Source organism: Chenopodium album, chromosome 17 (assembly GCF_948465745.1).
Source record: "Chenopodium album chromosome 17, dcCheAlbu1.1, whole genome shotgun sequence".
NCBI classification, from domain to species: Eukaryota; Viridiplantae; Streptophyta; class Magnoliopsida; order Caryophyllales; family Amaranthaceae; genus Chenopodium; species Chenopodium album.
Genome location: NC_137850.1, coordinates 26,162,621 through 26,180,405, shown reverse-complemented (window position 1 = coordinate 26,180,405; position 17,785 = coordinate 26,162,621). Strand labels below are relative to the sequence as shown.

General features: G+C 35.3%; 1 long non-coding RNA gene across 1 annotated transcript; it reads left to right on the top strand.

The window, feature by feature from the left end:
• Nucleotides 1–1,470: 1,470 nt before the first annotated feature.
• On the top strand, nucleotides 1,471–5,270 carry LOC145587713 (uncharacterized). The gene is made up of 3 exons (XR_014101380.1): nucleotides 1,471–1,759; nucleotides 4,159–4,204; nucleotides 4,902–5,270. It is a non-coding gene; the product is annotated as an uncharacterized LOC145587713 (long non-coding RNA).
• Nucleotides 5,271–17,785: the final 12,515 nt, after the last annotated feature.

Genomic DNA, 17,785 nt, shown 5'->3' with positions numbered 1-17,785 from the left:
AAGGTTCTTATTAATAAAAAAAATTTAAAAAAAACGAAATTACTTATTCAAGGGTTACTTATTTAAAGAGTTACTTGGTCGGTCAAAGGTTACTATTATAAGTTACTTATAACCAACCGAGTAACCCATGAATAACTAACCCCTAACTGACCAGATAACCCTTGAATAAATAACCCCACAATAAGTATTCTCGAAATATAAAAGTACGTACTACGGAGTATATAAATACTTACTATTACATTATCATGTAACTAGAGTGGACAACACGAGTGTTTGGGTCAATTTTAGATCTAGTTATTATGGGTTACAAGTAATTGATGTAAGACCATGTTAATTACATTAGAAACATGTGTTTGAAATCATTTGATCTTGATAGTTGAGACTAACAAGAACCATGCATATGTATTAGAACATTTAGAATTGAAGTATAATTATGTTTTCTTACATTTAATAATCAAGTTTAAAAAAATAAAATTGTATGAATATCATTTCAGCTTAATTTCATTTTATATTAGTTCATTTCAGCTCCAATCAGTTTAGTTCAGTTCAGTTCAGATCTGATCCGTTTAGTTCAGTAGTTCAGCTTCAAATTTCCTTCATTCTCAAAAAAATATTCATTTCAACTCAATTTAGTTTAGTCTAGTTCAGCTCCAATCAGTTCAGTTCAGTTCAGTTTAATTCAACTCCAATCAGTTCAGTTAGTTCAGTTCAGTTTAGTAAATGTGAACAAGCCCTTAGTCTAAGAAAGAGTTAAAGAGTAATTTAACTTTAATTAATAATAGAATTCCTTGATCTAGTATTATTTTAATAATCCCATAAAATTGATTAACAATATTGTTAGAGTAATATTAGGTTATTGTTAATCCATGTTTTAACAACCCCGTTCTAATTATTTCATCATATAATAGTATAGTCTCCCGTCTAGCTTAATTTATATATATAGGTACTTGTATTATCATTATAATGTAATTTTGAAACTATGCTCATATCTATTACGGAGTACTAAATTATTTCAGATTATACTTATATTTATTAAATAAAACATTTAGATATATTCATGTGTATCGAATGCTATGTTTGTTGTACACTATATTTTCTTTTTGTGATATAAAATTGTTCATAAATAAAAGACATACGACATCTACAAAGAGATTTAGATCTACTAAATACATAATAATTGAATCAAATAAAAACATTCGTAAGCAAATTAAAGTTACGATCGTTGTTGCATATCGTACTATCTTATATTTATTCAGCGAGCAATTCGGATATAAAATTATAATTTTGTAACTAAAGTTATAATCAATAAAAAATCAAAAGTATAAATAAAAAAATAAATTTAATTTAACAAAGCTACAAGTAAAATGTAGGAGGGAAATTTACCTCCATAATTAGTAATAAGTTTAACTTGGTTGAAAATTTTGCGTGAAATTCTACCCCTAAAAGTAAATCTCATCAAAATGAGGCGGTAAAACTCCCTCCAAATCAATACTCAGTATAACTAATATATAATAAAAAAAAAAATTAAAAACAAAAAACATTAAGAAAAAGGGTGTAAAACACTTAAACATCAACAGAGTTATGCGTTCTTCATCCTTCACTCATATGTCATATGCGTTCTTCATCCTTCACTCCATTTTCTTTCTTTTTTTTTTCTTTTTGGAAAGCCAGTTCTTTACTCCATCCTCCATTCTCTACCAATTTCAAGCTTTTAATCTAACTACTCTCTAGAATCAAGTGGGAAATCTCAAATTCTCAAGTAAGTTCCTTCTCTCCTATATCTGAAATTTAATTTCTCACTGAAATTAGGTTTCAACGGTATTTATTGGGGTTTTTTAATTTTAATTTTAATATATATGTGTGATATCAAAATATCATTTCGGGTTTCAATGGGTTGTGAAATTTGTTTTCAATCTATCATCATCTGCCAATTAGCTGATTTTATAATGTAACTCGAGTTTCAATGGGTTTCAAATCATCATTTCGGGTTTCAATGGGTTTCAATGGATTATGCTGAATGTTGCGCTATTTATTGATAGTTATTTAATTTAGTTGGTGTTCAATATATTTTGCATTTTTATGTGAGATTTGAGTTCGGATCTGATTTGGGTTTAATATTTGATTTTTAAAAAAAATATTAATTTTTTTTTTCTGGGGCTATATATTGTTTATGCTATCTACTGATTGCGTCCAATTGGTTGGAACATCATATACCCTCTAATTTGTTCTTAGTATTTCAACCATCGATAAAAGTTCTAGTGAGAGCTGTGCAGCAGCTTATCATATAAGAGACCTATACATTGATGGAACCACAATGTGGTAATTGGAAATTGTAGTGTTGAATCAGTGAAGTTAACAGGATATACATACCCTTTCTTGAGAAAAATATGCCTTTTCTGTAGTATTGTTTATACTAGACACATAATATCTATACTTAATATTTTTGTAAAAGGTTTTATTTTTCCCTTCTTGTGGATGATAAATGGAAATATGGACACATAATAGAAATTAGCTTAGACACTTTGGAGGGCATGTAAGGGCTTCTTTATAGTTTGAGAAAGGCTACATTATATGCATTTTCTCTCTAACGCAGTGTGTGTGACTGTGGGAATGGTATGGAGTCTACTCTACATGCTACATTTGTATGTTTTGGATAATGAGTATCCCCTTGTCGGTTAGGGTGAAATGTACCAAACTTTTTAATTTGCTCTGTCTCAAATGTGTGTCACTATGCTATGAATGAATGGACTCTAGTCCTTTTGTATGGCTCGCCTTACCTTGAGTTGCGTTCTGCTGTCTGGAACCAGCTTAATACCATGTTCCATTCTTTGCCCCCTAATATTCTTGTTCAGGGTGATTTTAATCACCTTGATTCGTTATCTCAGAAGTTAGGTGGATCTAAGCGATTACAGGGTCACCACTCATTATTGACACTTAGGCACCAGTGGAGCCTCAGTAACATACCATCTAAAGGGGTGGCTTTTGTTTTTTTTTGCTTTATTATTACTTTTTCCAAAAGGTGCATGTTTAGCTCAATGATGTTGCTTGTGTAAGCGTGTGTATTCATGGATTTCTATTAGTAGCTTTTGTTTCACTTAATAGTGTCTTGTATTCGATTTGTTTCTGAAACTTGAATATATGTAACTCAATTTATTTGATAGTAGAATGCAGTCGTGATGTTGTTGCTTCCTTAGTATTTCCCTCTGTTGTTGCTACCCTGCTATTTCATCCCTTCCTGTTTTTGTGATAAAACTACTGCTGGCCACTTGTTGTCGCACTATTGTGTGTTTGTTTTACTTGATTCGAATCATAAATTAGAATTAGAAGGGAAATGGAAGGGAGGGAAATAGGAGGAAGGGGAAGGAAGGGAAAGTGGAGGAAATGATGAGCTCCACTTTTGAAGGGATGGTCTTTATTAAAGGAGGAGGGAAAATGGATCCTCCAAGGGATGGTCTTTATTAAAGGAGGAGGGAAAATGGATGGTCTTTATTAAAGGAGGAGGGAAAATGGATCCTCCACTTTCCCTCCAAATCTCTCCAATTTTGAAGAGATGGTCTTTATTAAAGGAGGAGGGAAAATGGATCCCTCCCTCCCCGTCCCCTGCCCTCCCCCAACATATTATCCAAACAAGGAAGTTTGTCTCCCTCCGTTTTTCTTCCCTTCCTTTCCTTCCATTTTTTGTTATCCAAACATAGCCTTAGTCTCATCTATTTACTCTGTTAGAGTTGTTTTACTACAACTCGAGAGTTCCAGAAGTGGAGCAACTTTTATGAATTACACAATTCTGAAATCCCTGATGCAGTAGATGCTTGCATGCGGAAACCCATGATATGTATTTCTGTTTGTTTTTTTAGGGGGTTATTCTGCTAAATCTATTCATTTTATTACATCCCTTTCCCATTCTATGGCTGGCATTCAAAAAGTTACTTACCTACCACTAATGGTGATGGAAATTATTACAAATTTTGCACTGGTGTTTCTCAATAGGTACTTCTCTACAACTTAGTGGTATCATCCCTCTTTTCGACACTCCTAGGTGTATCAATGCTGACATGCATGATAGCAAGGCCTTTTGATCAATCTATGGTTACCATCATAGCAGTCGCTCTGTTTGTTTTGTTTATTACACTCTCTGAATCTCGACATTCTTTTCTGCAGTACTTTATACAATATCACCAGGCTGCCTTGAATTCTATACTAGCAGGTTTGTATTCTCCTTCTAATGATTTTATGTGTGTCTTCTCTTCTCCTTCTAATGATTTGAAGTTTGGTGACTTATTTCAGATTCTTAAATAAAATTAGATTAATTTGTTTATCTGGAAAACTAATTATATCACTTAGATTTGAGGTTTCTCAAGTAGTGTTACTGAGGATTATTTAAGTCTATGAAAAAAAAGAGTGTAAGCAAGTTTATGATACAAATTTGCTTTGTTCTTGTTTGATTTAATTAGCTGGTTACATATAAAAGCTTGTTTGCTTTGTTTATCGTAGCAGTCATTCTGTTTGTTTTGTTCGAGTTGTTGGAGCAGGTTTGTAAATGATAAAAGTAGAACAGGGTTGTCCTGTCATAAATGGAATTTGTAACGAGATTTTTGCCCGTCGTAAATGGCTTTAATGACGGGATTTTAGCCCTTGGTAATTGGCTTTTGCGATGGGATTATAACAGGTTATACATTCTACGACGGCCCCTTTCTAGGACGGGCTCTGGATGGAAAATGCGTTCATAAATGAACCTTTATGATGGGTTTACGACGGGATTTCATGTCCTCAATGAACTCGATTCTAGTAGTGTGTTTCAATTTCAGGGTGGGGGGAAACAAACATCAAGTTCCTTTTTGTTAGTGCTCAACTAATCTATATAAAATACCGTTTTGATTTGTTTGTGTGTTTTGTTTTTCAAGGGATTTAGATAAATTGGATATGTGTAAAAACGCTAGAGGTGGATACTAAAGCTGAAGAAGATGCTTCCTGAATTGTTCCTGAATTGCAAGCAAGAGAAACAAATGATAATGTAGTCCAAAGAATTGCTGAAATTGTTTAGGGGACAAAATGATTTAGTTTTATCTTTAATTGTTTTTTTGTTAGTTTATTTATTTATTTATTTATTTTTGTTTTGAAGGAATTCTTAGTTTAACTAGTGATAATTTAATTTTGTAATTTTCCTTATAAATAACAATGTACAAACTTTTAATTTATATAAATAAAATTCTAATTTTTTTTTTCTATAAATTCTTATTTGAATTGTATTATTATTATTGTTATTATTGGAACTAGATATATCTCTTGGTTAAAAATAATTGTAAATAAAACCATAAAAATAATAATTATTTCTATGTTGTAAGATTCACGGAATTAATCCTAGTTTATTTTTCTTAAACAACATGATCGGTTTGTATCAATATATGTCTGCCACAAAAATAAATTTTTATATTACACAAGTGTTAGGCTGAATGCCACGGCAAAAATAATACCTGTGAGCTATGACACAAGTGTTTGTTTGCCACGAGAATAATTTTAGTTGTGGCTCAAGTGTCAATTTGCCACGGGAACATAATTAGCCGTGGCATAAGTGTTTATTTGCCACGGAAAAGAAATTTAGTCGTGGCACAAGTTTCAATTAGCCACGAATTTCCCTTTTCCCGTGGCATAATATATTGTTGACATATCAAGTTTTTTGTTGACTTTATTTTTCCCGTGGCTAGATCATATTATGCCACGAATTTAGAATTCCCGTGGCATAATTCGTGGCACAAGTGGTTAATTGTTGTAGTGTACTAACCACAATCAATTATTCAATTCATTAACATAACCTTCATCCAATTCCCTAGAATAAAATCTAAGCCAACATGATGAACAAAAGCATAGAAAACAAGGTAAAATAAGAAATAAAGCAAGAATCAAACAACTAATCTAACTAACTACTCAAATCAACAAGAAAATAAACAAAAACAAGATATAAAAGAAAGCAATAAAGATGAGAGAAAGTTAAAAAGACTCATTGAATATATGAGAAGAAAATCCACAAATTGCTTCTTCAACCTCTCAAAACTCCATGAAAATCCAAGCTTTCTCTTTCTAAAACTACTGCTAAACTAGAGAGAGAGACTCTTAATCTAACCCTAAGAGAGAGAAAATAAAATAGGCTAAAACTAATCTAATGTAGGGTGAATTAAAGTTAAGAAAGTAATAAACCCCCAAAGGGGCATTTAAATACAAGCTAATAAATAAAAAAGAGAAAAGAAAAGAAATAAAGAAAATAAAATAACAAATAAAAGAAATAAAAAGATAATAAAAATAAAATAAAATAAAAAGCCTAAAAAACAATCAGACCCACGAAATTGCCTCTTCATTTCGTGGCTGCTCTCTGGTTTATCATAATCACCAAAATCACCGTTCACCATCAGCGCATCATCAACCATCATCTTCACCATTAATCGTTGTCAATCGTGGCCCTTGGATTATATGAATTAATCCCAACCGTTGAAACTCATTAATTCCGTACAATTGGACCCGATAAAACAGAGCGGCCGCGGATGAGCATCTCCCAGGCATCTACCGAAAATTTGCAAGGGGTGGAAGGACCTAAGGCCGCGTCCGCGGCAGCAGCAGCCGCGCCCGCGGCGGCCTGGGTTGCGATTTGCTGTTGTTTTGCGCTGATTCGAGGTGACTTACGGGATGCACTGCTTTGGGGGTTGCTGCTGGAGGTTTGGGCGGCTGACGGTGCTGCGTGGTGGTGATTGTTGGTGAATTCGGGAGCTGCCATGAGTGGTGGTGATTGCGAGGATTCGAATGGAAGCAGAGGTGGTGCGGTTTTGGTGTTGTTGATGTCGTTGTTGCTGGTGGCTCTGTTTTGCGACTGCCACGTTGTGAGTGGTGGCGAAATGGTGGCTAGTGGGTGATGGAGGGTGATTACTGGTGATGATTGGAGGTGGTTTGGTTGTGAACTTGAGGTTGTGATGTTGGGTGCGTGAGATAAAGTTGTGGGTTGAGAAGTGTGTAGTAGGGGGTGAATGGAGAATTGAGGGAGCAGGGGAACTGTGTTGTAGGTTTGGGAATTGGTGTGGTGAAGGTTAACAAGGCAGCAGGTGATTGTGGGGGTGTAGGTTCAAGTGGCTGCAACTTCGGGGCTTGGGAGCTTGTGAATTATGAAGCTCATTTGACATGAACTAGAGAACCAACCTTGACCCGAACACATACCTGTACAAACCAAGAAAACCGAGAGAAATAGGGACAAAAACTAAAATAATAAAATAAAATGAAGTAAAATAAAATAAAATACGAAACTATAATAAATAAGAAAACAAGAGAAAAGAGAAACAAATAACTAAAAATACGAAACTAAGCTAAATCTTATAAAAACTACAAAAATACTCAAAATAAAGATCAAATAAGGAAAAATAAGAAAATGAGAGAAATAAAGCCTAAAACTAGGAAAATTATTAGAAACTAAACCGAAAAATAAACATAAAAATACCCTAAAATTGACATAAAAGTCACTTATCATTTGTCTGTAAGTACAGACACAACTCCACAGGACCTCGTTAATTTGCTTACTAGCGTGAAATCCGACAAATCAATCACTTTTACTAGTGATGATTTGCCTTCAAAAGACACTACCCACAACGCATTATACTTAACTGTGGGGTGCAAAGGATACAACATCCCTCTTACTTTAGTGGACAATGGGTCTGTAGTAAATGTGTGCCCATTACGAACTGCGAAATACTTAGGCTTTAATCCAGAAAAAGATTTTCAATCAACAACACAAAGCATTAGGGCCTATGACAATTCAAGGAGATCAGTGTGTGGAACTGTTAAGCTACCAATTACCACAAGCCCAATATAAAAGATGGTTGAATTTCATGTCATGGACATTAAACCTACATTCAATCTTCTTCTTGGACGTCCTTGGATACATGAGCTTGGAGCGATACCATCCTCGCTCCATCAAATGATCAATCACTTCTAGAAATAAACCATGATAATGATGAAGAGGACATGTGGGGATTCGCCGCGGAGGCAATTTGCACACTGGAAATGGGGGAAAACCTTGAAGAACCATTCAAGCTTGATCCATATTCCACCCCAATAGTAAACATCTTATTCAAGAGTAGTTACTTTCCTGGGATGCCCTTGGGAATCGGAATAAATAAATCTCTTTTACTTCCTATCCTAAAGAAAAGCTTCACTTTTGGATTGGGATATAAACCAACCAAAGAAGAACTAGAGTCTCACGATGCTAAGATCAAAGCACGTAGAGACAAAAATAAGAAAGGGATAATCACTTTACTCCCATCCTACAATCAAACCCTTAATGGTCAATTCATTAGGGAGGGAGAGGATTTACCATGCTATGACTTTCCAGAACCATTAGTTCTAGAAGGTATCAAGAAGCCTGGATTCGAAATATTCCACAATTGCTACTTCATGAATGACGATTTCGAAATTGTTCAATCAAAACACCCAAATCTAGGGTGCAATGATAGGCAAGCATTCAACTTGCTATTTGGACTAGAGCAAAACCATGTTGCTACAATGACTAATCAGAACGCCATCCAAGATAAAGCTTTTGACCCAACCTTGTTGATCACCTCTTCTAATGAAACCTTCGAGCATGGATGGAGGAAGTCTTTCAAATGGATTAACCATAAGGGTGACAAACTGGAAATCACCACAGGCGAAGGGAAGATGTTTGAAGAATCCGACGATGAGTTTAATTTAGACTTTAAGGAAGCTGGAAGTTTAGGCCTCATGGCCATTATTGAGTCTTTCTTTTCTAGTTCTAAGGAAGAAGATCCCAAAAAGGATTTTTCTCTGGATGTACTTTCTTTTGATTTCAATAATATGAGCTCTATTTCCGAGTATATGCCTTCTCTTGAATCTTTTGAATGCTATAATAATCAATCTAATGAAGATGATAATATTAACAAACTGGTTGAATTAATAAACGAACGAGAACAAAAGAATCTTGTAATTGAAGAAAGTGAAACAATCAATATATGAACTAATGAAAACAAAAGGGAAGTCAAAATTGGCTTAACTTTAAATCTGGAAGAGCGATCGATCCTTATATCAATGCTCAAAGAATTCGAAGATGTGTTCGCTTGGTCATACAAGGACATGCTTAGAATAGGGAAATTGCAGAGCATACCATTCCCTTGAACCCTACTTCTAAACCAGTAAAACAAAAACTTCGACGAATTAAACCTGATGTCGCTTTAAAAATAAAAGAAGAAGTACAAAAGCAATTAGACGCAGGCTTCATTCGCGTATGTAATTACCCAAAATGGGTAGCAAAAATTGTCCCAGTCCCTAAAAAGGATGGACGAGTTCGCATGTGTGTCGACTTTAGGGACCTCAACAAGGCTAGCCCTAAAGACGATTTTCCTCTACCACATATTGACATATTGGTAGATAACACGGCTGAACATGCGATGTTATCCTTTATGGATGGATACGCAGGTTACAACCAAATTCTAATGGCAAAAGAAGACGAAGAAAAGACATGCTTTATTACCCCTTGGGGTACATATTGCTATACAGTCATGCCATTTGGTTTAAAAAATGCAGGAGCTACGTACCAAAGAACGGCTACGACTCTCTTGCATAATATGATGCATAAAGAAATAGAAGTGTATGTAGATGATATGATTGTGAAGTCCAAAGATAGAATGGGACACATAAAATCTTTACGCAAATTCTTCACTCGTATAAAAGAATATAAAATGGGATTGAATCCACAAAAATGCGCCTTCGGAGTGACTTCTGGCAAGTTACTCGGATACGTAGTAAGCACACATGGTATTGAGATCGATCCCTCTAAAATAAAGGCAATTGTTGATATGCCTCCCCCTCAAACAGAAAAAAAATTAGGGGGTTCCTTGGTAAACTACAATACATTAGCCGATTTATCAATAAGTTGACGATGACTTGTGAGCCAATATTTAAAAATTGGAAAAAGAGGAAAAACGTGAATGGGACGATCAATACCAAGAGGCCTTTGAGAAAATCAAAGATTATCTCAAAAGTCCACCAGTTTTAGCACCACCAGTATCCAAACTACCTCTTAGGCTATACATCACAGTTACAGACACGGCCACAGGAGCCATGTTAGCACAAGAGGTAGAAAAAGTCGAGCGTGCTATATATTATATAAGCAAAAAAATCATCCAATATGAAATAAAATATAGCACCTTGGAAAAAACAAGTTTAGCATTAGTGTGGGCAACTAAAAAACCTACGACATTATATGCTACCCCACACCACTCATGTGATTTCACAACAAAATTCGATAAAGTATTTGTTTGAATAACCACCCATACAAGGAAGAATATCCAAGTGGTTGGTAATGTTGGCCGAATTCGAGCTAAAATATATTCCTGAAAAATCAATAAAAGGAAAAGTAATATCCGATTTTCTGGCTCAACATCCTATTTAACACAAGTCATGTAGAAACTACTCATCTTCCGGATGAAGAGATTCTCATGACACAAGATGACAAATGGGTAATGTACTTCGACAGCGCATCCAATCAAAAAGGATGGTAGCACGCCATGTAGTAGCACACGTGGCAGCCACCAAGTGGCAGCGTACCAAGGTGGCAGCGTGCCACGTTGGCAATGCCATGTGGCAACGGACCGCGGACTCGGGCGACGGGTCATGGACGCGGGTCGAAGGGTGGCGGCCCAACTGAACCCAACTTGGGGTTCAAGGTTGGGTGTCACATGGTTAGCTCACAATGCATGTGAGTTGCCTTGGGGAGCAAGTGAGGAAGTGGTCCTCACCTAACCATGTGACACTTGTTACTTAATTATTCCTTGGTTTATTTAACTAAGGATTGAATTCAACATTCTTTCCATGTGGGATCTTTTTGTGAAAAAGTCCCACATTGAAAGATGTGTGGATTTCACAAGGAAGCACTCCTTATAAATAGCCAAGGCATACCTTGGGATTGTTCACTTGAGTAAGAGCTCAATTAGGCATCTCCACTTGTGAGAAAACCTATAAGCTCATTAATTACTCGGGTAGTCTTTTTGGTCGGACTTGGCTAACCTCCAAGTAGTAGACCGGTCGAGTCGCGTTGTGGGTGGATTTCGTTGGAGGTCCTCGCCCTTTGTGAGGCTCGGCTTTCTCAAGTAAGAGCTCCATCCGGTTAGGCGAAGCACGTTACAAGGGTAATTTAGTCTTTTCTCTAATCTTGTTATTTATAAATTTTGTTATATTAATTGTGAGTTTGTTCTTGGGCTCGAGTTTTATTTTCCATGGTGAGTCAGACTCATCGAACCCCAACAGCAGTATCGGAGCCTTGCTCATTTATTTTTATAACAAATAATTTTCAAGGTGTTATTTTTATAACAATTAATTTTCAAGGTGTTATTGGATCTAATCATTGAATTTGACGCATTTGGGTCCGTTATTTATTAATATGAAACATGTATGAGCACGTTTTAGGCCTAATTAGTAATCGGACTAGGCTCTATGATATCTTTGTCTTGAATACGGGTTTTAACTTGCTTCATAATGCATTTCGGAGTCCATAAACATTTCAACTTTGATCTAGCATGAAGAACGGATTTTGTAACATCATCGCACTTCTTGTCGGTACAGGATGCCAAAAGTAGGTCTCTACAGATGGCTAATGCATTTTGTATGAAAAGCATTGAAAAGGAAGATGAGGAAATTTGGGATTCAACATCTATAAAAGATAGGTTTTGAAGGATGTCTGAGCTTAGTTCAAAAGCTTATATTGATATAATTCTTATGAGGTTCAACATTATATTAAAAAGAGTTTCAGTCCCATATAACATGGCACTTTACCTAACAAGATTCAATGGTTTGAGAAAGGTTGATGAAATTAAGGTTTTGAGTGATGCTCTTTATTATATATTTTGCAAAGGATGCTTCATGCATGTCATGCATGGACTATACTCGTCTATTTAATTCACATCTTTTGAGAATATGTGGTGATAGATTTCAATCGAAAAACCAATGTAACGTAGGAATACAATTTAGAAATTCCTAATTCCTTGCGGAAGGACGAAGGAAGATTCTTAGTGTATGGAAATGAAGATTAATATAAAATTTAGAAGTTGCAAAATTCTTATTCATGAGAACATCTCATGAATTGTGCTTACTAAACCTCTTCCATTGCCAAGGTATGAGAGTCATACTAAGGTTATTGGATTGAAGCAAGTTATGTAATTTAAGTTGTATATGTTTTGAGAAAAAATATCACATAATTAATACATTAACTTACAGAATTATATTTAATTAGAAATTTATTATTTCTCTTATTTAATTATGGTTTTTGATATTAAATAAAATGTCCAAAATAATTATAAATTGATGGGCTCATCAACTTGATGACTTGGTGAATAAAACCGCACAGGTGAACTAAATTCATACATTTTTTAAGTTCCTAATTCGAAATTATTAAATTGGACATAAATGATTTCAATAAATGGACTTACATGTAAGATTAATTAGATAGCGCAGTTTCATGGGCTATAGGGGTGTAGGCGTCGTTTGAAGCGCGCCTACATAAGCATGTTGTGAATATGTTTGGCACTCATAAGAAGTGGGAATTGATATTTACGATTAGGGACAAGAAAAGTAGGGACCCGCCAACAAGTTTTTAAGGAACTTGTAAACCCTTCACGGATCATTTAAGGCAACCACGAATAAAGGGACAACGATAGGCAACAACGATTGACCCGTGAAGGTTACACCCCATTCAGAATCCATGAGATTACTAACTCCATATGGTTCGGAACCACGAAAGGAGGATCGGGGATGATGGTACGAAGTGAGTCATGGAGTCACATTCGCCCGTATTGCCCTCTACTCGATTCTTATATTGAAAAGTGATTCCTGCAATCTCAAAGGCATGCAAACAAAGATTAAATTTGCTCCAAACTAACATTAGGCTAAATTGGTTGAATATTAATGCAACACATAATTCTAAAATATTGTGATCACTTGATTAAAGAACAAGAGTAAAAAGGAACTTAAACCGGTCGTCCAAATTATCTTATTAGGTGTGATTTTCGATTACATATTCCCTTGAAACATGCAATATAGTGATCAACAAATATAGTAAAAATCAACATTAATATTGGAATCAATTCAACAATAAATTATTAGTCAAATCAAATAATAATAAACCTAATCATGATACTAGCAACAAGAATAAAAATAAGAGTGGTTAAGTGATTAATTACTCACTTTCCGCGTTTCCTTGAATTGCTACATCATGAATACACAGTTAGTAACTTTAATAAATATATAAATCAAATTGAAACAATTAAATTAAATAAAAAGTAGAGTTGATTTGGTCCAAATCCTTAGTTAATTATACCTTTCACGCCTTGGTTTAAGTATAGAACTTCGGGTATTGTGTGGACTCCTTGGAGTGCTTAGGGGAAGTATTATGGAACAATAGGGATGCTAGTGTTTAGGCTAAAGAGGGAGAAGAGAATGATTTTGTGATCAAGCTTGTTGATGATTGAAAAAGGGGTGATATGACTTCTGTTTATAGAGAAAAAATAAGGGTCGAAGAATTAAGATAAAATCCGAATTCGAATCGGAATAAAACTCTTGCGATAGGCAGCAGTTTTTGCGGTTTTTGTTTTTATCATATATTTTGATCTAAAAATTGAAATAAGATAAATGATATGTCTTTGGAAATATCTTGAAGTCTACTTTCTAACCCAATTAAAATTAGATTAAAATAGTTTTTAAAATAAAAGATATGGCAAAAATAGTGGGACGGTGTCAGTTTTAGATAGAGTTTCGTATTTCTTTTATATCTTTTTTGCTATAGCTCGAATTAATATTATAATATATTATTGAAAAGATCATTTCAAGGGCTATCCAAACATCTAAGATTTAGATAAAAACTATGAGGCACGAAAATCATATCTGACTATCTTTGAACGTCTTTCAATTCGAATAGAATTAGGACTTTTAAAAAGAGGAGTTTCATTCAATTTCAAACTCTTTAATCTTATCTTTTCATAAAGGATAATTAAGGTCTTTTAGAAACTTATAGAAGCTACCAATTAATCCTAATTGGTTTAGGAATAGGATTAAATCCTTTGGACCCTCCACATGATCATTGCGTTGTAGGTAAGGTGGGCTTAGGTTCGGTTTAGGCTCATTTTAGTATTTTGACCATAACTTATTCGTTATAACTCGGATTTGGGCTTATAATATATCGTTGGAAAGCTATTTTCAAAAACTATCCAAATATTTAATAATTAGACCAAGATTATGAACCAAAATAAACTGGTCTAAACGTTTTTATAAAAAGGACACGAAATGAATGATTTTAAGGGACACGAAATGAATTATTTTGGGTTTAAAGGCACGAAAAAAGGAAAATAAGTAATGGTTTGGGGAAATGGACTAGGAATTGGGTTGGTTTATGAAATGTATTGGGATTGAATATGGATTTAAGCACTCCAAAGATTAAATACTCGACCCGACCAATAATGGCGGTGAAAGGTTGTTCATCATTGGGTTTGGTTTTGGGGAGACATTTTTAGGTGTCTACAAGGGGCATAGTGATGCTCGGTCAATCACATGGGTATGCATGAATGATGCATGATCAAACTATTGACCTAATTTGAAGTTCAAGTATAGATCATCCTGATATATTAGTGGATTCCTTTGACATGAGTAGAACAGTGATTTCATTCAATGATTGATTTAACTGCGGTACACCCAAACGTCATTTCGTAAAAGGGGACTATAAAAGGTGTTTCCTAGTTACTTTAAAATTTGAGTGGGAGGTTTGGTTGCCACAAGATTGGATTGAGTCTACTTATTTAATTAGGAATGAGTCATGGCCCCTTGACGAGGGAGAATTGAGAAAATGCATGGCCGTGGATTACATAGTAATCATTTGTTTTGCAGTTATAACTTAGTTTTCAAGAAAAGTAGTTTTGTAGATTAATATGATCTCGACATGAGATGCAATCATATTATCTAACGACACACATTAACTTAAGGAATTCGAATATTGCACACTTGTCTCAGAAAAGTAGGAGATTGAAGGATTTGTGTCTTCGTCAAGTGCAATTACTAGATATATCAAAGATCACTATTATAAAGATAATTAGTTAATTCATTTGGGTCGTCATTGTTTGTTTCTATATATGATAAATGATCTTTGGGCTAGTCAAGTATAGGGGTGGCAATTCGGGTCGGTGGGTCGGGTTCGGGTCAGATTTCGGGTTATGCTTAGAAATAATCAAAAATAGTGTAAAACTTAATATTATTACGAAATATGAAATTTTGGTTAAATCGGGTCGAATTCGGGTTATTCAGGTTCGGATCGGGTCGGGTTCGAGTTTCTCTCAGTAACTTCGGGTCGGGTTCGTTCGGGTTATCGGGTCGGGTCAGGGATTTCCAGCCCTAGTCAAGTAGTCCCAAAGCCCAATATAATGGATCTAATGAGGACACACACAAGGGCATTAGATTAAACAAGTATGAAGCCCATTATTAGGCCTCATGAAGTACTGGCAACCACGTAAGGAGTAGGGCTAGTGTAGTTAGAATTTGGTTAAGTGTTTGGGTTTGACATAGAATCTAATTCTAAATGTGATATATAAATAGAGTCCATGCCTGGGATTAAAAATGTCATAATTTAGCTATACAGTGAATTATGAAGCAAGCAACTAAAGCACCTAAACTTTCTCTCTCTCTCGCACGCCCTTCCCTCTGCCCTTCCTTGTCCGCACGGTACGGACACCGCCCCCTAGTGGTGCATGGTGGTGGTGGTGGTGGTGATGGTTCGTGGTTAGTTTGTTCCTCTCCTCTCCGTAGAAGGTTGATTGAAGGGTTCAATCACGACTAACTAGCATTAGTGGAGGTTGAATTTGTGCCCGTGGACCAAGCAGAGGAATCACGTTTGGGTTCTAGATCCCCATATTGTTCTTGCTTGATCATACGTGAAATCACGCTTCAAAGGTACAATTATACGTTATTAGATGCTTATGAATGAGATTCATGCAATTCCTCTTCGGGCCTGTTCACTTTAGCTTAATTTCAGTTCAGTTCAACTCTAATCAGTTCGGTTCAATTCAGTTCAGCTCCAATCAGTTAAGTTATGTTCAATTCAGTTCAGCTCCTAATTTCTTTCTCTCATAAAATATTTATTTCAGCTCTATTCAGTTCAATTCAGTTTAGCCCCAATCAATTCAGTTCAGTTCAGTTCCAATCAGTTCAGTTTAGTAAATGTGAACAGGCCCTTATAGTATCTAAATTCCTAAACTTTGTACATAATATGTATATATTAGTTTTGTAATTTGATGTAATTAAGTTTACGTTATATTAATTGAATATTGACTTTTGAGTAGTAAAATTTTCTTTGTTAATTAGTCTACTTAGGAGAATTATCTTGAAGATGTTTGATAAGTGACATTTATGTCACTTTTAGGGCGCTTTTAGGCTTATTTCTTGGTTTAGTTTCTAATTATTTTCTTTCTTTTTAGCCTTTTATTTCTCTTATTTTCTTTTTCTCTTCTTTTATCCTTTAATTTGATTATTTTTGCAATTTTTATTAGTTTTTAGCCTATTTTGTTATTTATTTCCATTTCTTAGTTTAAGAATAATTTTCTCACCTTTCTCTTCCCTTTTTATTTACTTTTATTTTCAATTCTAATTTATCATTTCATTGTATTTTACTTTTATTATTTATTTATTTATTTATTTATATTTTTTTTTTGGTTTGTTTGTAGGTGTGTTCGGGTTGACGCAAGCATTTCAAAAGTTCAAGCAAGGTGTTAAATTTTGAGACAATATGAAATTGATCTGGGCAATCCAAATAAGGAGGATGAGGAGAATTTGGTCCACAAACAAGGCTTAAGATCTTTCCATACTAAAACTAATTGGCAATAATAGGAGTAACTCCTCCACCTTATAAAATGGAAACACCTCTCCTCTTTCTCCAATACGGGACAATCACAAGTGCGTTACAATAAGTTTCAACACTCCCCCTCACTTATGTGTCTATAGAACTTAGAGCACACTAGAAGATATAATATAATCCTCATTGTGAATGAACATTCAATAGAGGCCCCTTAATCAGTGGCTTGATAAATACCCAGTTATAAACGGCCCAACAAACCTGGGCTCAGATACCATGTTAAATTTTGAGTAAATATAAAATGGATATAGGCAACCCGAATATGGAGGAGGAGAGTTTGTCCTACAAACAAGGCTTATGAGCTTTCCATACTAAAACTAATTTGCAATACTAGGAATAACTCCTCTCACTTGAAAAGTGGAACCACCTCCCCTCTTTCTCCAGTGTGGTACACTTACAAGTAGGGCTGGCAATCCCTGACCCGACCCGATAACCCGAACAAACCCGACCCGAAGTTACTGAGAGAAACTCGAACCCGACCCGATCCGAACCCGAATAACCCGAATTCGACCCGATTTAACCAAAATTTCATATTTCGTAATAATATTAAGTTTTACACTATTTTTGATTATTTCTAAGCATAACCCGAAATCTGACCCGAACCCGACCCACCGACCCGAATTGCCACCCCTACTTACAAGTGGGCTACGTTGGGTTTCAACACATGGCTCGATTATGATGTTGCTACTGCTGCCCCACACCTTCTCTCTCTGCTGCTCCATCACCTTCCCCTACTCCCTCGACTTTCCCCACCTGTGCCCACTCATTTCACAGCCCACAACCACCATCACCATCTCACCACATCTCCACCGTCCACAATAACCACAAAACCACCAACCTGCATTCACGACCACC